General features: G+C 44.6%; 1 pseudogene; it reads right to left on the bottom strand.

Annotated features, from left to right (window-relative positions):
* LOC139235465 (Ig heavy chain C region-like) overlaps positions 1-24,944 on the bottom strand; it is an 88,042-nt pseudogene that overhangs the window by 54,235 nt on the left and 8,863 nt on the right.

The following is a 24,944-nucleotide window of genomic DNA, read 5'->3' as shown; positions in this document are numbered from 1 at the left end:
AATACAGAATGTGTTAAAAGTCTGATAGTAAATATAACCCATGGAACACAAACTGACCCTTTAAACATAGACTCACCGGGCAGCATGGCAATTATTATCAGTAGTGAAGATGGGGAACACATGGTGTCTAGTTTAGATTTCGATGTACAATAATTGAATGTTTTAAATATGTTGCCGTTTTTGGTCTGATAATAAAGAGCAAACCCAAATCAGCGGCAGTCATCATTTATTTCAAAACTGAGGTGCGTTTCTCAGGGCTTGGATTGGATGATCTCTCAAATCCAACGCCAGCTGTGGACGAATCACTGTCAGTTGAGGACCAATTACTGATGGCTCCCTCAAAACTCTTTCCTTCCCAGTCAGTGCCTCTGTGTCTTTCTATCTGTCTCACACTCCTGCAACGTGTCTCTGTCAATCGGACTGCGTTTCTGGCTTTGTATACCTTTGGTCGACCTCAATGTCTCTATCAATAGATATATAGATCTCGCCATAATTAAGGTGAAAAAGTAAATAATTCCAAATTAATTTCAAGCCCTAGTATTAATGAATATCGTCCAATTCATCAGCATCATTAATAGTTACAGTCTTAAAGCCACTAGGACACGATAATAGTTAAACCGGGATACGATACCAGTAAAGAGCTGATTTCAATCAGTCACTACTTGTGGTATTAGCATCCCAGAAGCTCTGAATTTTCCCGCCCCCGAGGCCGACTTAGAGATTAGATCACTTTTGAAAGACTCAAATGTCAGATCTGCATCACCCAGGACTTTTACTTTCACAAATTGAGCCTGTTAGCAATCAGAGAGATCTGCAGGGTTGTGTATTACTGGAGTGGAAATGTCTGAATTTGATGGTACAATAAAATGCTAGAGATATTTCACGTTTCCCAACACTGACAGCAATGACTTTAACTGAAGAATACCTCTCGGATCAGGTTGTACTTTCACATTTATTTCCTCAACAAACTCTGTAGGATTCAATCGCTGGCATTTTTCCAGAGCCCACATTTGCTGACCTGTGACCTGTTTATGCATGAGGCCCGAGGGATTCTTATTCACTGTGGGTCATCGCACATAGTAATACACGGCACTGTTTCTGATCTTAATGCCTTTCATGGATAAGTGAAAAGTTCTTTGTGTCCGGTTGAGATTCCTGCTGAAGTGTTCAAATGCCTTAACTATCGGCTCCGATCAGATACTGGGGTGCTTGGTGGGGATACTGCAGAGCTGCAGTTGGTGAGAGGGGAGCGACCTATCAAAAGCCCAGCGGGAGATCGAGAGCCAGCGGCTGTTGCTGAGAGGGGAGCGACCTATCAAAGGCCCAGCGGGAGATCGAGAGCCAGCGGCAGTTGCTGAGAGGGGAGCGACCTTTAAAAGGCCCAGCGGGAGATCGAGAGCCAACAGCAGTTGGTGAGAGGGGAGCGACGTATAAAAGGCCCAGCGGGAGAGCGAGAGCCAGCGGCAGTTGGTGAGAGCGGAGCGACCAATAAAAGGCCCAGCGGGAGAGCGAGAGCCAGCGGCAGTTGGTGAGAGGGGAGCGACCTATAAAGGCGACCGCTGCAGCTACAGCGGGAGAGAAAGCAAAATAGAAGTAGAAAGGAATCAAAAAGTGACGTCACAGCCAATGGGGTAAGTGATTGGCTAGTGATTGGTGAGTAGCTTTTCTTTTCTTTTTTGTATCAGTAAGTGAACTTTAGCATTGTTATTACCAATTTAAGGGTATCTAAGGTTAAGACATGGCAGGAGAGCTCGGTCACGTGATATGCTCCTCCTGTACCATGTGGGAACTCGGGGACACTTTCGGTGTCCCTGGGCGCTACGTGTGCGGGAAGTGTATCCGCTTCGAGCTCTTGACGGTCCGCGTTGTGGAATTGGAGCTGAGGGTGGATTCACTCTGGAGCATCCACGATGCTGAGAATGACGTGAGTATCACGTGTAGTGAGTTGGTCGTACCGCAGGAGAAGTGTCCACAGCCAGATAGGGAATGGAAGACCAGCAGGAAGAGCAGTGCAAGAAAGATAGTGCAGGGGTCCGCTGTGGTCATCCCCCTGCAAAACAGATACACTGCTTTGAGTATTGTTGGGGGGGATGACTCACCAGGGAAGGGCAGCAGCAGTCAAGTTCATGACACCGTAGCTGGCTCTGCTGCACAGGAAGGCAGGAAAATGATTGGGAGCGCGATAGTGATAGGGGATTCGATGGTGAGGGGAATAGATAGGCGTTTCTGCGGCCGCAACCGAGACTCCAGGATGGTATGTTGCCTCCCTGGTGCAAGGGTCAAGGATGTCTCGGAGCGGGTGCAGGACATTCTGAAGTGGGAGGGAGAACAGCCAGTTGTCGCTGTGCACATTGGTACCAACGACATAGGTAAAAAAAGGGATGAGGTCCTACGAATAGATTTTAAGGAGCTAGGAGCTAAATTAAAAAGTAGGACCTCAAAAGTAGTAATCTCGGGATTTCTACCAGTGCCACGTGCTAGTCAGAGTAGGAATCGCAGGATAGAGCAGATGAATACATGGCTTGAGCAGTGGTGCAGCAGGGAGGGATTCAAATTCCTGGGGCATTGGAACCGGTTCTGGGGGAGGTGGGACCAGTACAAACCGGACGGTCTGCATCTGGGCAGGACCGGAACCAATGTCCAAGGGGGAGTGTTTGCTAGTGCTGTTGGGGAGGAGTTAAACTAATATTGCAGGGGGATGGGAACCTATGCAGGGACACAGAGGGAGACAAAAATGAGGCAAAAGCAAAAGACAGAAAAGAGATGAGGAAAAGTGGAGGGCAGAGAAACCCAAGGCAAAGAACAAAAAGGGCCACTTTACAGCAAAATTCTAAAAGGACAAAGGGTGTTAAAAAAGCAAGCCTGAAGGCTTTGTGTCTTAATGCAAGGAGTATCCGCAATAAGCTGGATGAATTAACTGTGCAAATAGATGTTAACAAATATGATGTGATTGGGATTACGGAGACGTGGCTCCAGGATGATCAGGGCTGGGAACTCAACATCCAGGGGTATTCAACATTCAGGAAGGATAGAATAAAAGGAAAAGGAGGTGGGGTAGCATTGCTGTTTAAAGAGGAGATTAATGCAATAGTTAGGAAAGACATTAGCTTAGATGATGTGGAATCTATATGGGTAGAGCTGCAGAACACTAAAGGGCAATAAAAGTTAGTGGGAGTTGTGTACAGACCTCCAAACAGTAGTAGTGATGTTGGGGAGGGCATCAAACAGGAAATTAGGAGTGCATGCTATGAATATGCTGCAGTTATAATGGGTGACTTTAATATGCACATAGATTGAGCTAACCAAACTGGAAGCAATACGGTGGAGTAGGATTTCCTGGAGTGCATAAGGGATGGTTTTCTAGACCAATATGTCGAGGAACCAACTAGCGGGGAGGCCATCTTAGACTGGGTGTTGTGTAATGAGAGAGGATTAATTAGCAATCTCATTGTGCGAGGCCCCTTGGGGAAGAGTGACCATAACATGGTGGAATTCTGCATTAGGATGTAGAATGAAACAGTTAATTCAGAGACCATGGTCCAGAACGTAAAGAAGGGTAACTTTGAAGGTATGAGGCGTGCATTGGGTAAGATAGATTGGCTAATGATACTTCAGGGGTTGACTGTGGATGTGCAATGGCAGACATTTAGAGACCGCATGGATGAATTACAACAATTGTACATTCCTGTCTGGCGTAAAAATAAAAAAGGGAAGGTGGCTCAACCGTGGCTATCTAGGGAAATCAGGGATAGTATTAAAGCCAAAGAAATGGCATACAAATTGGCCAGAAATAGCAGCGAACCTGGGGACTGGGATAAATTTAGACCTCAGCAGAGGAGGACAAAGGGTTTGATGAGGGCAGGGAAATTGGAGTACGAGAAGAAGCTTGCAGGGAACATTAAGGCGGATTGCAAAAGTTTCTATAGGTATGTAAAGAGAAAAAGGTTAGTAAAGACAAACGTATGTCCCCTGCAGTCAGAATCAGGGGAAGTCATAACGGGGAACAAAGAAATGGCAGACCAATTGAACAAGTAGTTTGATTCAGTATTCACAAAGGAGGACACAAACAACCTTCCGGATATAAAAGGGGTCAGAGAGTCTAGTAAGGAGGAGGAACTGAGGGAAATCTTTATTAGTCGGGAAATTGTGTTGGGGAAATTGATGGGATTGAAGGCCAATAAATCCCCAGGGCCTGATGGACTGCATCCCAGAGTACTTAAGGAGGTGGCCTTGGAAATAGCGGATGCATTGACAGTCATTTTCCAACATTCCATTGAATCTGGATCAATTCCTATCGAGTGGAGGGTAGCCAATGTAACCCCACTTTTTATAAAAGGAGGGAGAGAGAAAGCAGGGAATTATAGACCGGTCAGCCTGACCTCAGTAGTGGGTAAAATGATGGAATCAATTATTAAGGATGTCATAGCAGCGCATTTGGAAAATGGTGACATGATAGGTCCAAGTCAGCATGGATTTGTCAAAGAGAGATCATGCTTGACAAATCTTCTGGAATTTTTTGAGGATGTTTACAGTAAAGTGGACAAAGGAGTACCAGTTGATGTGGTATATTTGGACTTTCAGAAGGCTTTCGACAAGGTCCCACACAGGAGATTAATGTGCAAATTAAAGCACATGGGATTGGGGGTTGTGTGCTGACGTGGATTGAGAACTGGTTGTCAGACAGGAAGCAAAGAGTAGGAGTAAATGGGTACTTTTCGGAATGGCAGGCAGTGACTGCTGGGGTACCGCAGGGTTCTGTGCTGGGGCACCAGCTGTTTACATTGTACATTAATGATTTAGACGAGGGGATTAAATGTAGTATCTCCAAATTTGCGGATGACACTAAGTTGGGTGGCAGTGTGAGCTGCGAGGAGGATGCTATTAGGCTGCAGAGTGACTTGGATAGGTTAGGTGAGTGCGCAAATGCGTGGCAGATGAAGTATAATGTGGATAAATGCGAGGTTATCTACTTTGGTGGTAAAAACAGAGAGACAGACTATTATCTGAATGGTGACAGATTAAGAAAAGGGAAGGTGCAACGAGACCTGGATGTCATGGAACATCAGTCATTGAAGGTTGGCATGCAGGTACAGCAGGCGGTTAAGAAAGCAAATGGCATGTTGGCCTTCATAGCGAGGGGATTTGAGTACAGTGGTAGGTAGGTGTTGCTACAGTTTACAGGGCCTTGGTGAGGCCACACCTGGAGTATTGTGTACAGTTTTGGTCTCCTAACTTGAGGAAGGACATTCTTGCTATTGAGGGAGTGCAGCGAAGACTCACCAGACTGATTCCCGGGAAGGTGAGACTGACCTATCAAGAAAGACTGGATCAACTGGGCTTGTATTCACTGGAGTTCAGAAGAGTGAGAGGGGACCTCATAGAAACGTTTAAAATTCTGACGGGTTTGGATAGGTTGGATGCAGGAAGAATGTTCCCAATCTTTGGGAATTCCAGAACCAGGGGTCACAGTCTAAGGATAAGGGGTAAGCCATTTAGGACCGAGATAAGGAGAAACTTCTTCACCAAGAGTGTGGTGAACCTGTGGAATTCTCTACAATAGAAAGTAGTTGAGGCCTATTCGCTAAATTTATTCAAAAGGGAATTAGATGAAGTCCTTACTACTCGGCGGATCAAGGAGTATGGCGTGAAAGCAGGAAGGGGGTACTGAAGTTTCATGTTCAGCCATGAACCCATTGAATGGCGGTGCAGGCTAGAAGTTCTGAATGGCCTGGTCCTGCACCTATTTTCTATGTTTCTATGTTTCTATACCAGAACAGGCCATAGCTTGTAGCCAATACAGAGTAACTGCAATTTATTGCTGAATCTGCACCCAACTCTGACCCGACTCCTTGGGACACAGAGTCTCCGCTAGTCATCCCTGAAAATAAACAGCAGACACACAGCAGGTTAGACAGAGAAACTGATAGAGAAGAAGCACCCGTAGATGGAAACGAGAAGTTGTATGAGAATTGGAGAATCTTATAGAATGGTTCAAAATATCACAAACTCTGTTCAGGACAATAATCAGAGACAGGAAGAGTTTCACTTCAATTGTTCCAGTCTAAACTCCAGGAAAAAGAGACTGTCATCACTGCCTTTACCAGGCCTGAAGTGGAAAACTCAAATAGGAAGGGGATCTTATCAGCTTGGCTGGGATTTCTTCTTCCCGCCCATTTTTACCTCTCTAAACAGCCACCACTGTACATAGAGATCATGATCTTTGTAAAGTGATCAGAGAGCTCACTCCTGCCGATCATACAACTATGGCATAGTGCATTGGCAACACGGACAAATAGACATACATATACACATACACACATGCACAGACAGCCGTACTCACACACACGCATAGACATCCATAGACATATAGACATGCACTCAGCCACACATACACAGACACACACACACACACACACACACACACACACGCACATACACACACACAGACACATTAATGTGCATATGCGCAGAAGGGCGACGTAGTACAAATAGTTAGTCTGTTCATGGGCGCCCTTAAACTGCTTGCATGCCCTGTTTTATTGGAGAGATTGCTGCTGCAGATCCCTGTTTAGCATTGTTTGGATCAGCAGGGCAGTGGGGCATGGTACTCTATTTCTGTTCCGACAGAGGGTTTCCAGGACCGCATAGCTTCAGACTCAGGGAATGTAATGTGGAACCATCTCGCACTGCTCCTCATCATTATGTAAAATCCCTGTTTAAAAAAGGAGTCAGCCAAAGAGCAGAAAACTATAGACCAATTAGTCTAACATCTGTGGTTGGGAAAATGTTGGAGTCCATTATCAAAGAAGCAGTAACAGGACATTTGGAAAAGCAAAATTCGGTCAAGCAGAGTCACCATGGATTTATGAAGCAAAATCATTTTTGACAAATTTGCTGGAATTCTTTGAGGATCTAACGAACAGGGTGGATAAATGGGGAACAGAAGATGTGATGTATTTGGATTTCCGGAAGCCATTTGACATAAAAGATTACAGAACAAGATAATAGTTCAAGGGGTTGGGGTAATATATTAGCATGGATAGAGGATTGGCTTACTAACAGAAAACAGAGAGTCGGGAAAAATTTTTCATTCTCTGGTTGGCAACCAGTGCGGCGCCGCATGCATCAGTGCAGGGACCTCAGATATGTACAATCTATATTAACAACTAGGAAGAAGGGGCTGAGAGTAAAGTATTCAATTTTGCTGATGATAAATAGATGAGAGGAAAAGCAATGTGTGAGGAGGGCACAAAAAACTGCGAAAGGACATAGACAGGCTAAGTGAATGGGTAAGAATTTGGCAGATGGAGCATAATGCTGGGAAGTGGGAGGTCAAGCGCTTTTGCAGAACAAATCAACGAGCAAGTTCTTATGTAAATGGAGAAAGATTGCAAAGTGCCACAGTTCAGCGGGAAGAGAAGGTGCTGGTGCATGAAAAACAAAACGATCGTAGGCATGTACACCAAGTGATCAGGAGGGCCCATGGAATATTGGCCTTTATTGCAAAGGGGATGGAGTATAAAAGCCGGGATGTCTTGCTACAGCTGTACAGAATATTGGTGAGGCCACATATTGTGTGCAGTTTTGGTTTCCATATTTACGAAAAGATATACTTGCTTGTAGGCAGTTCAGAGAAGCTTCACTAAGTTGATTCCGGGGATGAGTGGGTGACTTCTGAGGAAACGTTGAGTAGATTGGGCCTCTACTCATTGGAATGCAGAAGTATGAGCGGTGATCTTATCGAAACGTATAAGAGTATGAGAGGGCTTGGCAACGTGGATGCAGAGAAGATGTTTCCACTGATGGGGTGGAGTAGAACTAGAGGGCATGATCTTAGAATAAGGGGCCGCGCATTTAAAACAGAGATGAGGAGTCATTTCTTCTCTCAGAGTGTTGAAAATCTGTGAAATTCGCTGCCGCAGGGAACTGTGGATGCTGGGACATAAAATAAATTTAAGACATAAATAGTTACTTAAATGATAAAGGGGATGATGGGTTATGGGGAGCAGGCAGGGAAGTGGAGTTGAGTTCACGATCAGATCAGCATTGATCTATTGCATGGCGGAGCAGGCTCGAGGGAGTGCATGGCCTAATCCTGTACCCATTTCTTATGTTCTTATGTTCTTATTATATCACTTCTTAATAAGTATTTCTTTCTCAGTGAAAATCCATTCTCCCCTTCACTGCTGTAACCCAGATGTTATTATTGGTTAAATGTGTAATGGTGGCGATGATGGTTATTTTGTTTGAGATGATGGTGACGATGAATATGATGACTATTACTATTATTTAATGTTACCATGGAGACACCACGGCACAGTGGAATAGGCAGTTCCTGAAATGATGGTTGAAGAGGAAAGTATTAACACAAACGCCTGCCACTTGAAAATAATTCCTTCGTGATTTATCTCTATGCAGCGAGAGTAAAACGGCGGATTAATATTAGTTTGTGATTTCAACTCGTAGTTATAATAAAATGAACTTCAGAAATCATGTCTGTGGTGCCACAATTCACCCTTTGTCTTTCGATGCTAATTCCGTGCCTGTCTCTAACTTCTCTTCCCCTGTCTCCACTCTTTATCCATAATGCTACGAACTTCCTTCTCTCTGTCTTTAGTAAAACCTTTGCTGCTGCTCGGCATATTATTTCAGGACTGCTCTAACCCAGCTTCCCATAAGGAGGAACTGCATCAGGTCAGTGAATATCCCACACTTTCCCCCGAGATCTGAACAATTCACTGAATATCTGTAGATGGTGTCAGGTCACAATATACATTTTGTGGATCAGATCCCGGGCATTGTGTTAAATTCTGCTTTATTCCAAAAGTTGTGCAAATTGTGGAATGAATTAAAGATTAATGTGTGAAATCCGCAAATGGGTTGGGTCGGTACATCGGGCACAATCATCAAAAAAAGACATCAGTCATATCGAACGATGGCTTTGGTTAGTAAACTGTGGACAGAACACGTGACTAGAAGAGTGTGGCAGATCGAAAACACAACATTAAAATGTGAATCAATGACACACACTGAGATCTGATTTCTGATGCCATTAATTATACCAATGGTAGAGAGCGATATTAACGGGGCGAACAATAAATCGAATCCGCCTGTAATTTATTTGATTTCTGCGCCATATCCATTTCTAATATGAGTGAAAGTTGTAAGGACATTTTTTCCGGCCATGCTGATGTTGATCTTTTATTAAAAAGAACCCGGCCTACACCTGGCCTCAGGGTTCTGAACCCGCCCTACACCTCATACTGGTGCTCTGCACCAGCTCCACACCTCACCCTTAGGGCACTGAAATCGCCCTACATCTCACCCTGGGGGTCTAAACACGCCATACATCTCACCCTGGCGCTATTGGTTCACGTTACACCTACCCTAGCGCTCTGAACACGCCCAACACCTCAGTCTGGTGGTTTGATGCCGTCCAACACCTCACTTCGGGGGCCGTGAATCTGCCCTGCACCACACGCTGGCGATTTATAGCCGCCCAACATTCATCCTCTGCGTTTGAACCCAGCCTCCAATCACCCTGCTCATTTGTACAATTTCCCCGCATTCTGCTCCCGTGAACATTAAATAGACGACCGGGAAATTGCTAAAAAGCGCCCCTCCCCCTATAAAACAAAGCCATCAACAATCCTGCAAATTTCAGTCACAATAACCAGGTAAAGGTTTCATTCCCAGCACTGGTGTTTAAAACCAAACCATTCCCGTATAAGTACACTGAGTGTAGCCCAGCTCGGAGTGTTGCCGTACACTGGCTGCCCGCTCACCACCTACGGTTTCACAGCACAACCGAGAGCATCCTGAGACACGACACACGAATATTGAGAGTGGGTATTAGAATGGGTGTCTTTAAATATACAAACCCCTTTTACAAAGCAGCAGCGACAATGCGATGACTCAGCAGCGGGGTTGCGTGGGACATTTCTGAAAGATAATTGTGGACAAAACCTATTTAATCTTTTCTATCATTTCTAATATGGGTTGAAACTGAATTGTAATCACAGCCCGGTCTGACCTTTTCCTGTTTGAACAAGTTGCCCAGATCTGAGTAAAGGAGACTCTGTCACTCACCAGCTGTCCTCAGGAGTTAAGGCACAGGGTGAAATGGTGACTTTAAGCTGTATTATGAAACTGCATGGAGCTTGTATTATTTATTCTGCTACTGGTAACACCCAGACACACAGCCCACGTTTACACTGAGGCAATATTCGAACGGTGGTGAGAATAATGCAGATTTTGCTCAAACCCGTTTCTCTGCAGAGCTCCAGACCACGAATAAATTCATCAGCTTAAACATCTCCGGGCTGCACCCTACTGACGCTGGCGTGTATTACAGCGCCCTGAGACATGCAGAGATGGAAAGCAACATCACCACCGTACAAAAACTGCCATTGGCCAGTTCGGCGGAGCTCCTGCCTGTTGGAATCGCGGGCAGATGCAGCCACAGTGTGCAGCGCGCTGTCAGGAGCTCAGACACACAGAGAATATACCAAATTAACCTCGGATCCAATTGTCAGCCAAATGATTCCAGGAGCGGCCGAGAAAACAAGTTGCATTATTCAATCGGTCCGAAAATCGACCTGTGAATCGACCACCATCGAATGAACTGACTTCTAAACTGTCCTTTCTGCTTCTGATCAGCTGTTTTCCCTTGACTTGATGGATGGATGTTCAGATCAGCTCCAGGAGCTCCAAGGTCAGCTTGTCGCTTAGTTAATAGGAAAGGTTCTAGTTCCTATATTCTGCCTCTGTGGGTGATTTCATCCCGTGTATTCCTTTAAAGCTGGATATTTATCGTGTTGTTCTGCTCGTGGAAGGCTCCGGCCCACTACTTTCTTTAGATTTCACCTAAAGACAGCTGTAACTTTCCAAACTTGAAAACAGTGGTCTTGCAATCACTCAACCGAATGAGGGAGGACATGAAAGAGAAAATAGTTGTATGTTTCGGGGACTCTGGGGAAAATAAAGATTTTTGTACAATTTGCTCTTCTTACTTTCCGGTCTCTGACTCAATAATATAACTTCCATGCTTTGATTAACCTGAAATACATCTGGCCAAGTGCTATTAGCTCATACGGAGAGCTCTGATTGCCTTATGGGGGCTTGAATAAATTGGCATTCACTGGTTCCTTTAGCTCACATCCTTTCAATGATTTAAGGAGTCGTGAATAACAGAGCTTTCACAATGCAAAGCGGCCAAAAAAGGCTCAATGTGGTCCCCGGGCCGCGGTGCTCTATGGGAGGACTGTTCGCACATGTGCTACTCGCCAAACGACAAAGCATCTGGGTAGTGTGAAGGGCATTGTGGCTCAAACCTGTCAAACCCTTTAATCGTGGCTGCCTGTATCTTTATTTCTGTCGCCTATTTGCTAGTTTTTATTGAAAAAGTAAAATTGTTTCCTTTGTGGGAATTTAAGTCATGTTTTATTTAAATGGTTGTAAAGAAACATTAGTTCATGTAATGAGACGTCACAGAAACATGGCTCCGTCATACTAACACGGCCGACAGCACATCAAACATATATGGCCAACTGTTTGTCAGAAACAAATGGTGGAATGTCCGTCAAACAGATGCATTTGAAAAGTAGGCGGTGTCTCAGTGCTTATTGCAGCACGTTTCATCCGGGCGTAAGAGCGGCTCACATGCCCAGCCGCCCACAGGAAACTCAGATGCAGCTGTTCCTGCTACTCCAGCTTTAAAGGTGGTTGGGATTTTTGCAGCTGCAATTCCCTTGCTCATTACCAGCTTCTTCAACAGTAACTGCATATCTTGCCAAGAAAACCTCCCCAGAATGTATAATCATAACTATGTTCCTTCCACATTCCATTTCTCCTGATCTCTTGGCTATTGTATGGTTTGCTCTGTTAGTTAGTCAATCTTCAATCAATGGTAATATATTACACAACCAGGTGAGCTTTTAATTTGTGCAGTAACCACTTATGTGGTACATTATCGAATGCCTTCTGGAAATCCAAATACAACACATCTAATGATTACCCTTTATCCACCCTGCTCGTTACCCACTCCAGCAAATTTTTCAAACGTGATTTCCCTTTCATAAAACCATGCAGACTCTTCTTGATTGGATCCTGCTTTCCAAATGTCCCGCTACTGCTTCCTTAATAATGGACTCCAGCATTTTCACAATGACAGATATTTGGCTAACTGGTCTAGTTTCCTGATTTGTAGCTGCCTGATTTTTGAAATAGTCGCATTACATTTGTGGTTTTCCAATCTGATGGGACCACCCCAGAATCCAGGGAATTTTGGTAGATTACAACAAATGCATCTACTATCTCTGCAGCCACTTCTCTAAAGATCCTAAGATATAATGCATCAGGTCCAGGAGACTTGTCCAACTTTAGTCCCATTATTTTACCTAATACTACTTCATTAGTGATAGTGATTGGATTAAGTTCCTCGCTACCTATAGCCCCTTTATTATCCACTATTGGGATGTTTTTGGTGTTTTCTACCGTGAATACCGGTACAAAATATTTGTTCAAAGTCTCTGCCATTTCCCTGCGCTCCATTATTAATTCCCCTTCAAAGAGAATCTATTCTCCTGTTCCTATTCCCAAGCCAAGATAATCTAAACCCTCCGCAACAGCACGAGCAACCCCTCTCAACCCCCGCAACCCCACCCGACCAACCCGCGTGGATATTGGTCCGGCCCTGTTGAGGTGAAACCCGTTCTGGCTTGTACAGGTCACACCTCCACCAGAAGCGGTTCCAATGCTTCAGGATTCGAAAGCCCTCCCTCTTGTACTATTTCAATCAGTCACACATCTACCTGCTCTATTCTCCTATTTCCGTACTCACTAGCTCTTGACAACTGGATTAATCTGGAGATTACTAGTTTTGAGGTCTTGCTTTTTAATCTGTCTCCTAGCTCCCTAAATTCTGCCTGCAGAACCTCATCCCTCTTACTACCCATGACGTTTGTCCCGATACGGATCAGGACCTCTGGCTGTTCATCCTCCTCCACTCAGAAAGCCCTGCAACCGTTCGGTGACATCCTTGACCCTAGCACCAGTGAGGCAACATACCATCCTGGAGTCACAGCTGCGGCCGCAGAACTGATTGTCTGCTTCCCTGACTATTGAAGCCCCAACCACTACAGCTCTTCCATTCTTCTTCCTCTCCGCTTGCTCTTTAATAGAACCTGACATTTACTGTGACAGACCATAATGTTAGAGGTACTGCGTTGTCGCTGTGCTGTCAATTGCACTCTGGGACTTGACTTACAAAGGCAGAGATAAAGGTGTCTTTCTTCTGATGGGAGACTGGGTGGCACAGTGGCTCCTTAACCGAAGGGACTTGGATTGAAACAAAACCAAAACAGGATGTGTAAAAAATATCAGTCAGGGAAATACAACAAAGTGTAATGGGATATGCAACGGTGCGGATGAGCCTCCTAGAAAGGAATTCAACAACATTTCCAACTTAGTCCAATCGCCATTCCAGATTTATTAACAATTTCGCAAAGAACAATTTGTAGAGAAGTTTTTCAAAAATGTAGCACAAAGTGAATATAACAGCACATTGAGACCACAACACCGGTGGTCTGAGCTGGCCGGCTATCTGTACAAATGTAACAGGCATCTGGGAGAGAAAATAAGGGATCAACATAAAAGGAAGGGAATAATTGAGAATTAGGAACTAGAAAAGTGACTTATTCCCCAAGAAATATTCAAACAACGGTGAAACTCTGAGATATATTTACATTATGGCCACGATTATCTCACACATTTCAAACAGAAAGATGGAAATCTCGGTTACGATATTCTCAGCTACAGATTCGGAACTATTAATTGAAGCATTTTACTCTGAGAATCACGATGGACATATTTATTTTCAGGACACAGAGTTGTTAATAAACAGAGAGGAAAATCCACGGCATCCGAAATTCAACCGTTCAGTTGACCTGTAAAAGAGGTATTAAAGAGTGAAGTGAAGATCTAGTGGTATGGGACATTTATCGCAAGGTTTTTATCAATGAAACATCCAGAGATTTGTCAAACCGCTTCAAACAGATCGATGTGAATGGATTGAATCTTCTCGCTTTCATCAGAGTGACGGCAGCGCTGTAGGAAATTCTCAGGAAGAACAGGATGATGAATTAGGAAGCGGTTGTCCAGATGTTGTCGCACTCATCCTCATAGTCTTCACTCGAGATGTGGTCTGAGGAATCTACGGGGATGAAGAGATAGAAATATATCGAGATCGCTTATGAAACCAAGATATCATGTGATCATATATTCTCTTTTCTTTTCCATGAATTATTATTTTGTTCTCTAATTTAATTGTCAATATATACCTTGTGTTATGTTAATCACTCTCGGCCATCTATCTCTGTTCCTACCACCACAGTCATTCTTCCTTTATGATCCTCATATAGTGCTTGTTGGAAATTATGAATGTTGCCTTCAATTGATCTTGCATCAATTTTCTACATTCTACCATTCGGGAATAGTATAATGTAAGATCGAGGGAGGTTTACTGATTGATATCGATAATTTAACGATTTAACGAGGTTTAGATAGCTACTTATTTGGAGACTGTCAAGGAGACAAGGTAAGTGATCAGTTGTGAGTTATAATATTGTTTATTTACTTGTTATGGCTGTGTTATGAACATAATTAACTTGTATCAGTTTCCAACAAGAACATGGATTCAGTGTAGGAATTGAGAAAGTGAGAATTATGTTTTCAGGAATTTTTTATTCAGTGCAATCGTTCCATGCTGTGCCTATATAAAAAGTGCATTGAATTCCACATATGTTTATATCCTGATGTGTTTTGTGCGCTTTACTGTTTGCATATGTGTGGATCATGATCTCTTGTTTTCGTTTTCCCTGTGTTTGTGTTTTAATGTTTATGTTAATATGTAACTGTGTGTGTTATATATAATTGTGCGAGTGTTTATGTAAGTGTGTGTATGTTTATATGTAAGTCTTTGTGTGTTTTTGTATATGTGTATTTACATATATAAGTGTGCGTGTTATGTGTAGCAATGTGCATGTACCTTATGTGTATATGTAAGCGTTTTTGTATGTTGAGGTCTATGTTTGTGTTTTTATGTGTAACTGTGTGAGTTTGAGTGTAACTGCGTGTGTATCTGTGTGTGTGATTTGTGTATGTGTGTTTGTGTTGATATGTGTGGTTATGCGTGTGTAAATCTGTGTGTTAATGCGTGTGTTTGTGTACTTTGTGTAAGACTGTGTATGTTTACTCAAAGTTTCAGAGAGTACCAGTAACCGAGTGTGAAAATAACAGTGTGCATTATATTCTGGATACCTATATTATTCTGTTAGTATGAAGATTGTTTGTTTATTTGTAAGTCTGAGTGTGTTTGTATGGAAGTGTGCACTTACACAAAACCACGCAAATTTACACACAACAACGAACACACGTTCACATAAAGACACACACGCACCTTTACAGGCATTCTCGCCCGCTCTATGTAAAAGTGTTTCCGTGTGAGACGCAATGCGATGTCAGTTGATGGATTTCAACAATTCAACAATGGGCGTCGGACCTATCTTGGAGATAACCATGAAAAACCTGCAGAGGATTGAATAACTAGTTTACATTTTGACTATTAAAATTCAATCAGTTAGTTTACGAATAACTGATATAGATTTAGCCAAATACTAGTTAAAGCTAAAATGTTGAACAAAATTTATAATACAATATGATGCATATTCGGCAAGTTTAACGTTTTCTGACAGCGAGTTGGAATCTATCATTTTACTGGTTGCTACTGAGTTCACAGAATGGAGATTGGTTGACTTCCCCTCTCTGCGGTAGGGACGGGGGGCGGATGGTGGGCGTGTGAGGTACATTGGGTTAACAATTGACCTTTCCCCTCCCTCTGGTGTTTGAGTGTGAGGTACATTGGATTAACACTTGTCCTTCCCCTATCTCTGGTGGTTCAGTGTGAGGTACAGGGTGTTAACCATTATGCTTTCCCCTTTCTCTGCTGGCGAGTTGAAGGGACAGTGGGTTAACCATTCCCTGTCCTCTCTTTCTGATGTGATAATGGGACGTGCAGTTCATGTACGTGTCTGGCCCTCTTTTCAGTTTCCAGAAGATGCGAAGCTTCAAAATAAAACTGGCCTCAATTCTGAAGGGATGGACAACATGAGAAACAGGGACGCCAATATCTAAATGGCTGCATTTGTGTGTCGGAAATGGGAACGTTAAAGATTCCTCCAGTGGGAGGAAATTTGCTGAAGTTACATTGAGGAAACCTGTCACGAAAGAGCTTCACCCTGTCTCCAACCAGTGGTTTATCTGAGCTGGGAACTTTGGCTGTACAAGCCTTGGACCCGACTCCTGTAAATAGCCTGCTTCAGTTTAGCAGCCTCCCGCGTTCGGAAAAATGGGTAGAAAAACAATATTAATTGAGTGGCTATGTAGTTAACTCGCAATTGGAAGAAAAGACCTTTACAGTAATTTATTTAAGAATTTAAATGCAATCGAGAGATTCTCATTGACAAGAATTCACCGTATCTACCAGCTTTAATGAAATGTTCACAAAAGTCAGTTTACCACTGGACTTATTGACGGTTCTGTTGTTGATCTTCAAGGGGATCGCTTCATGTCTCATCACACAGGAGTAAGAGGCGCCGCCGGCCCACTCCTCGGCTGCAATGGATAGCAGGCTGTAGATGAAGAAGGAGCTGCTGCCGTTCTCCGCCATCACCTCGGTGTTCTTGTAGTTGCCGGAATCTATCGGCTTGTCATTGATGGTCCATTTGACGAAGATCTCTTGGGGGGAGAAACCTCTCATTAAGCAGTTGAAGGTAAAGAAAGTTTGAACGGAGATTTCTTCTGCCGAGGGCAGGAGGACAGACACGGCCGGTTCCCGCGGATCTTTAGCTGCAGAACAATTACTTTAAAAGTCAATAAACTGGATAATTCCAGAGACAAAGGAACCGGTGGTTAGATGTGAGAGAAATGTGCTTTGCGCTGATTTTTAAAGGATTCCCTTTTTCCCCTCTGTGGCCTGTCAGGCTTTGCAGCACGGAGCAGAGGGGGATGCAATCCTTCTCTCTGGGTCCTTTAGGAGTCGGACTGGAAAATAACATAGCATTTTCTTCCCAACTGGTCATTATCGTTGTTTATGCTCCAAACGAGCCTTGTCCAGCTAATTTTATCCAACACAAATAAAATATATTTCCCTTTTTCCCTCATGGACTTATCCAGATTCCACTTAAGTGCATAATTTCGGGTCCAGTCGGATTATTTAGTGGAATTACCATTTCAATTATCAGAGCAATCCATTAACACACTTAATAGAGCCAATTAGCACATGCACGGAAACAGTCAGAGCGTCTCACTTGTTGCTACAATGTCTCCGCTCATCCTTTTCCTTGTGGATGGAATCTCTTATAGTCGCTATAATAATGGTGCCTCATCACGGAGCAGAACTCAACACCGCTTAGCCAGGTTTGTTTCGAGATGTTTATGTTGCTGATCACACTGTTGGGAGCTTCGCCGACTTCGACGGCAATCTTTGATTTCCAAGTTTCCTTTTCTCGAGTCCTGGATACTTTGATTCCATAAGGACCATTAGACACGACACAGGATAATGTCTCAAGTAAGACCTGTTCTACTGACGGTTGCAGAAGAGTGATTTCTGCATTGGATATATTCTGTGAAGCAGAAATATAAATCAAGCCAAGCTTCATCTTCACAATCAGGGTAACAGCATGCAGCCTTCATTCCCCCAAGAAGAATAAATCACCTTTGAGATATCAAGCACTCGCTGTCGCTTAAACAAATCGTTATTGGAAGGACAACAGATTGGCAACGTGCCCGGGAGAATCTTTCAAATTTTCTGTGTGTTTACATCCAGAGCCACCTGTAATGTGCTGTGAAGCAAATACCCGGCGTAAAATATTAAATACATTCATGCACAATAGTGTTACGAACTGAATAGCGCTCCTCCCGAAAACCCTTGTTCCATTACGCCCGACTAAAGATCCTTGTGCCCAAACGTTATCACCGTTCTAAAAATGACTCTGCCCCAGGTTCAAGAGCTCAACACGAAACTTACACTGGCTCAAAACGAATAACAAATCCAACTCAGGATTTTAGAATCGAAACGAAATACAGTTAATATCCTGGTGTCTTGTGATTTTTGGGGCGATAAAAATGTACAAGCAGCACTTGCAGCCCCCATCCAAGGAGAAAGGTCGGGAGAATGGCATTCCAAGAGGTCTTTTGTGTTTGGGAATCATTTGTAATGTTGGTGTGAAGTAGTTTTTTCATTTCTATCATTAGTGAGCCTTTATCATGCCTTGTTAAAGAGTGTCAGAAGGAAATATGAATTTCAGTCCATCAAGCCTGTTCCTCCATTCAATTAGTTCTTGGATGACCTGCATGTTGTGTATCTGTATAGCATGCATTCCCATGTTCCGACACCTCGCAGCTATCCCCTGAAGTCCCAAGGGATCCCAGCATCCCTTGAGAGCACTGTATATAAGCCGGCCTTTAAGGCCTGTTAATCATTCTGGAGTGTCTTAATAAAGACTGAGGTCACTGTTAATTTAACCCCCCTGTGTGCAGTCTCATCTGTGTTTGGAACACAATAACTGGCGACGAGTATACGAATCCAACGCAAAGATGCACCAAACTGTGGGCATCCTGGAGAATTTCTCGGATGGTGAGGACTGGGAAGTGGATGTCGCACGGCTAGACCAGTACTTTGTATCCAACGAGCTGGATGGAGAAGGAAGCACTGGAAAAAGGAGAGCGGTGCTCCTCATGGTGTGCGGGGCACCGACCTACAGCCTCATGAAGTTTCTTCTGGCTCTGGTGAAACCCACAGATATGTCATATGAGGAGCACTGTACACTGGTTTTGCAGCATCTTAACCTGAGGGAGAGCGTGTTGATGGCGAGCTATCGGTTCTACATGTGCCAGCGATCTGAAGGTCAGGAATTGGCGAGCTGCGTCGCTGAGCTAAGGTAACTTGCAGGACAATGTAAGTTTAATGGCTACCTGGAGCAAATGCTCAGATTTTTTGTACTGGGTATTGGACACGAGACCATCCTATGAAAATTTTGACTGTAGAGACACCTACCCTCATTAAGGCCACTGCGATAGCACAGGCGTTTATGTCCACCAGTGAAAACAGCAAACAAATCTCTCAGTACACAAGTGCTATCAATGTTCATAAATTAACTGGAACTGTGTTTTCGAGCAGAAATGTACAGGGCAGAACGCACGAGTCTGCAACTGCCAGAAGGCGGCAGGTGACCCAGATGACTCAGAGCCCGCAACAAAGGATGAATGCAAGGCAATTCCACCTTGACGGTTTTGTGGAGGCTTCCATTCAGCCTATTCATGCCGCTTCAAAGGGTATGTTTGCAAGAGCTGTGGAACAATGGAGCTCCTCCAACGAGCTTGCAGATGAGCTGCAAGCTCGGCAAAACGTGCTAACCACCTCGTGGCAGAGGAAGATCGGTCCATGATGGATCAAAGCTATTTCGAGCCACAGAGAGAGGAGGCAGATGCTGAAATACACTGGGTTCACACATTTTTGATGAAATGTCCACCTATAATGCTAAATATAAAATAGAATTGCTTACCCGTAGCCATTGAACTGGACACTGGCGCTAGCCAATCTACCATGAGTAAAAAGATGTTTCAGAGACTGTGGTGCAACAAGGCCCTCAGACCATCACTAAGCCCCATCCACACGAAACAGATAACTTGCACCAAATAGCTTATCACTGTCATGGGCAGCGCCATGGTCAACGTCACCTACGAGGGCATGGTGCATGAACTGCCACTCTGGTTTGTCCCGGGGGATGACCCCACACTGCTTGGAAGGAGCTGACTGGGCAAAATCCGTCGGAACTGGGATGACTTCCGAGCGCTATCACAGGTTCTTCAAAAATGTCCTTCCTTTTTGAGCCAGGAATTGGAAACATTTCCGGGCGAAGGTGCCACTTGGTCCCAGAGGCACGACCCTTTCTCCACAAGGCGCGAGAGGTACTGCACATGATGAGGGACAGAGTGGAAATCGAGCTGGACAGCTGCAACGCGAGGGCATCATCTCCCCAGTAGAATTCAGCGAGTGGGCCAGCCCGATTGTTCCAGTACTCAAAAGTGATGGCACGGTCTGGATTTGTGGCGATTATAAAGTAACTATTAATCGTTTCTCTCTACAGGACAAATACCCACTACCTAAGGCAGATGACGTATTTTTGACGCTGGCAGGAGGCAAGATGTTGGCCAAGCTCGACCTGACTTCGGCCTACTTGATGCAAGAGCTGGAGGAGTCTTCGAATGGCCTCACCTGCATCAACACGCAAAAGGATTGTTCATCTACTACAGATACCCATTTGGAACTCGGTCGGCTGCAGCGATCTTCCAGAGAAAGACGGAGAGCCTACTCAAGTCAGTACCACGCACGGTGGTTTTTCATGACGGCATATTGGTCACAGGTCGGGACACCATCGAGCACCTACAAAACTTGGAGGAGGTCCTTCAGCTTCGGTCGTACCTGGGACTCCTTAACTATTTTGATTACTTCCTACCGGGGTTAAGCATCCTCTTAGAGCCCCTACATGTGTTATTGACTAAAGGTGAGAACTGGTTATGGGGAAAAAAACAAGTATTGCTTTTGAGAAAGCCAGAAATATTTTATGCTCCATTAAGCTGCTTGTATTGCATAACCCATGTTAAAGACTAGAGCTAGCATGTGATGCGTCGTCGTACAGAGTCGAGTGTGTATTACAACAAGCTAACAATGTGGAGAAGTTGCAACCTGTCGCCTATGCCTCCAGGAGCTTGTCTAAGGCCGAGAGGGCCTACAGAATGATTGATAAAAACGCATTAACGTGTGTGTTCGGGGTAAAGAAAATGCGTCAGTACCTGTTTGGCCTCATATTTGAGCTAGAAACCGATCACAAGCCCCTCATATCCCTGTTCACTGAAAACAAGGGGATAAATACTAATGTCTCATCCCGCATACAAAGGTGGGCACTCGCACTATCAGCGTATAACTATACCATCCGCCACAGGCCAGGCACCGGTAACTGTGCAGTTGTTCTCAGTTGGCTACCATTGCCCACCATGGGGGTGTAAATGGCGCAGCCTGCAAACTTATTGACGGTGGCGCAGCCCGCAGACTTGTTGATGGGCATGGAAGCGTTTGAAAATGATAAATCACCGATCACGGACCACCAGATTCGGACTTGGATCAGCCAAGAACCCCTTTTGTCCCGAGTAAAAAACTGTGTACTGCATGCGAGCTGGGCCAGCAAACCCGTTGAAATGCAAAAGCTAATCAAGCCGTTCCAGCGGTGAAAGGACAAGCTGTCCATTCAGGCAGACTGCCTGTTGTGCAGTAACCACCTAGTGCTACCCAAAACGGGCAGGGAGACGTTCATCTCGGATCTCCAAAGCACACCACCGGGTAAAGTAATGATGAAAGCGATAGCCAGATCCCACGTGTGGTGGCCCGGTATCGACTCTGACTTGAAGTCTTGTGTATGCCAATGCAGCATGCGTGCTCAGTTGAGCAACACGCCCAGAGAGGCACCACTAAATTTGTAGTCCTGGCCCTCTAGACCATGATCGAGGATCCATGTCGACTATGCGGGCCCGTTTCTCGGTATAATGTTCCTGGTGGTGGTGGATGATTTTTAAGATATGGATTGAATGTGAAATAATGTCGGGAAGCACCGCCACCGCCATCATTGAAAGCCTGAGGGCCATGTTTGCCGCCCACGGCCAGCCTGACATACTGGTCAGTGACAACGGGCCATGTTTCACCAGTGCCGAATTTAAAGAATTCATGACCCGCAATGGGATCAAACATGTCACCTCCGCCCCGTTTGAACCATCCTCCAATGAGCAGGCAGAGCGGGCAGTACAAACAATCAAACAGTGCCTCAAACAAGTCACAGAAGGCTTACTCGAAACCCGCCTGTCCCGAGTGCTGCTCAGCTACTGCACGTGACCCCACTCACTCACAGGGGTTCCCCCGGCTGAGCTATTCATGAAAAGGACACTTAAAACCAGACTCTCACTGGTTCTCCACAACCTGCATGACCAGGTAGAGAGCAGGCGGCAGCAACAAAATGTAAACGATGGTCGCGCCACTGTGTCAGGGGAAGTTGATCTGAATGACCCTGTGTATGTGCTAAACTATGGACATGGTCCGAAGTGGATCGCGGGCAGGGTGATAGCTAAAGAAGGGAGTAGGATGTTTGTACTCAAACTAGCCAATGGACAAATTTGCAGAAGCACTTGGACCACACGAGGCTGTGGTTCATAGACTGCCCTGAACAACCCACAACAGACACCATCTTTTTCGAGCGCATAACACACACCAAAAGGATCAAAAACACCACGCCGGACCAGGAAATCGAACCCATCACGCCCAACAGCCCAGCAAGGCCAGGCTCACCCAGCAGCTCTGCAGGGCCAACAACACACCAGCCCAGCGAGGGTGCAGCCAACACACCAGAACCGACATTTGTATCAAGGCCGTCCACCAGGGAAAGAAAGGCTCCCGACCGCCTCACCTTGTAAATAGTTTTCACTTTGACTTTGAGGGGGAATGATGCTGTGCATCTGTAAAGCATGCACTCCCATGTTCCGCCACCAGGGAGCGCATCCCCAGAAGACCCAAGGGATCCCATCATCCCTTGAGAGCACTGTATATGAGCTGGCCCCGAAGGTCTGTTACTCACTCTGGATTGTCTTAATAAAGACTGAGGTCACTGTTACTTTAACCTTCCTCTGAAGTCTCATCTGTGTTAGGAACACAATACTATACCTCAATATCATCTATCCGCCTCATTTGTGTAACCCTTTGCCTAACAAAGATGTATCAATCTCAGTTTTGACATTTTCAATTGATCCTCCGCCTCAACAGCTGTTGGGGGAGGGATTTCCAGATTACTATTATCATTTGTGTGAAAGAATCCTTCCTGACCTCACTCCTCAATGGGCTCGCTCGAATTTTGAGTTTCTGCCCCTTGTTCTCAATCCCGCACCAAGGAAATATTTTCCCTCTACCCTAACAATTCCGTTTATCAAGTTAAACAACTTATATCACCTCCTTACCTTCAAAATGCAAAGTAATACAAGCCTATTCTGTGCTACCTGTCCGCATTTTAGCCCCGGTACGATTCGGGTGAATTTGGATTGCACCCGCTCTAAAGCCGGTATATCCATCCTGCAGCGCGGTGCATGGAACTGAACACAATGTTCTAAATAGGGCAGGCGCCCTTTCTAGCAGTGGGTCCTGAGACAGTTACCAGCAAAGGGTTCCAACACCTCCTGTCGCTCCATCTCAGTATAAACCTGAGACCAAGGGCAGCAGACATATTATGTGAAATTAGAGCAGAGGGAAAGCAAGAGCAAAATACTGCAGATGCTGCAATCTGAAAAAAAAACAGAAAATACTGGAAATCTCAGCGGGTCAGGCAGCATCTGTGGAGACACAAAATAGTTAACGTTTCAGGTCGATGACCCTTCGTCAGGGCGAACATCTTGCGAGGTTATTAAATCCTGAACCATGAGGAATCCCGAATCAGAAGATTGTGGGTTCAAGTCGCACTCCACATTCTTGAACAAAAAATGTAAGCTGCTACTCCCAGTGCAATACTGAGGGAGCGCTGCATTGTGGGAGTACCATATTTCGGATGAGATAGGAAACCAAGGCCCCATCTGCCCTTTGAAGTGGATGGAAAATATCCCTTGGGGTTATTTCGAAGATGAGCAGGGCATTTCTCCCAGTTGTCCTGGACAATACTTACGACTCAACAAACAGCACTAAACAAAAGGATTATCTGGTCATTATCACATTGCTGTTCGTGGGACCTTACTGTCTGAACATTGGCCGACGCGATTTCTACAGTAAAACAGTGACCACAATTCAAGAAGAACTTCCTTTGTGGTGAAGCACTTTAGGACAACTGGAGTTCGGCCATGGCATTTCTTTCTTTTATATTATAATGGAAGAAACCATAAACAGCACGATTGTATATTAGAAATAGAGCTTTCTCAGCATAAACCTCAGACTAAGGACACCTCACTCACTATCCGACATCACCGCTCAGGGAAACCTTTGACGAGGTTATGGAATCCTGAACCATGAGGGAACTTAAATTAGGACGTACAACGAAAGGAAGTCCAATCTGTATGTTTGGCAATGAAAAAAGTTCTGTGCTCTTTACTAATTCGAATAAAAGCTCTGATTGACATCCGCGCTCATAATCATTTGGGACTCCACGGGCTGGTGTCCATTATCGTGAGATCTGGCAAAGTTTCGGCTTTGTCTGAACCCTTGATGAGAGACCTGGCAGGTAGAGACCAGGGGCAATGTCAGCCGACTGGTCACCGAGAAGTTTCAGTTCACTTCACAGATGGGAGAGGTGACGAAGCCCTGATGCATGAGTGCTCAGCCAATTCAAGGTCTCACTCTTTGGACGGAATTCGAGGATTGAACACACAGCTGATGCATATTTGATGCTGGTGATTTCTTCACGGACGTCAGGATGAGGATAACGGTTGAATGATGTACCACACGATGTGCAAGAAATTTATTTTATTGATATTATTTATTGCAATCCAAACAATTAAGAATTGTGAAGAGTTTTTTTCATAGAAACAGGCCATTCAGTCCAATAGGCTGATTTTTATGTTACACATGAGTCTCCTCTCTCCCTACTTCATCACCACCTATCAACACCTTCGATCCCTTTATCCGTCGTGTACTTATCTGCATTCCCCTGAAACGCATCTATGATATTTGCCTCAATTACTACTACCTATGGTAGCGAGATCCACAATCTACCCAGTCTCTGGGTAAAGAAGACCCTCCTGAATTACCTATTGAATATCTTATATTTATGGGCCCTAGTATCAGGCTCCTACTCAAGCAGAAATAT

The sequence above is a fragment of the Pristiophorus japonicus genome, chromosome 23, assembly GCF_044704955.1.
Source record: "Pristiophorus japonicus isolate sPriJap1 chromosome 23, sPriJap1.hap1, whole genome shotgun sequence".
In the NCBI taxonomy this organism is placed as follows: Eukaryota; Metazoa; Chordata; class Chondrichthyes; family Pristiophoridae; genus Pristiophorus; species Pristiophorus japonicus.
This window is presented reverse-complemented; position numbering and strand designations above follow the sequence as displayed.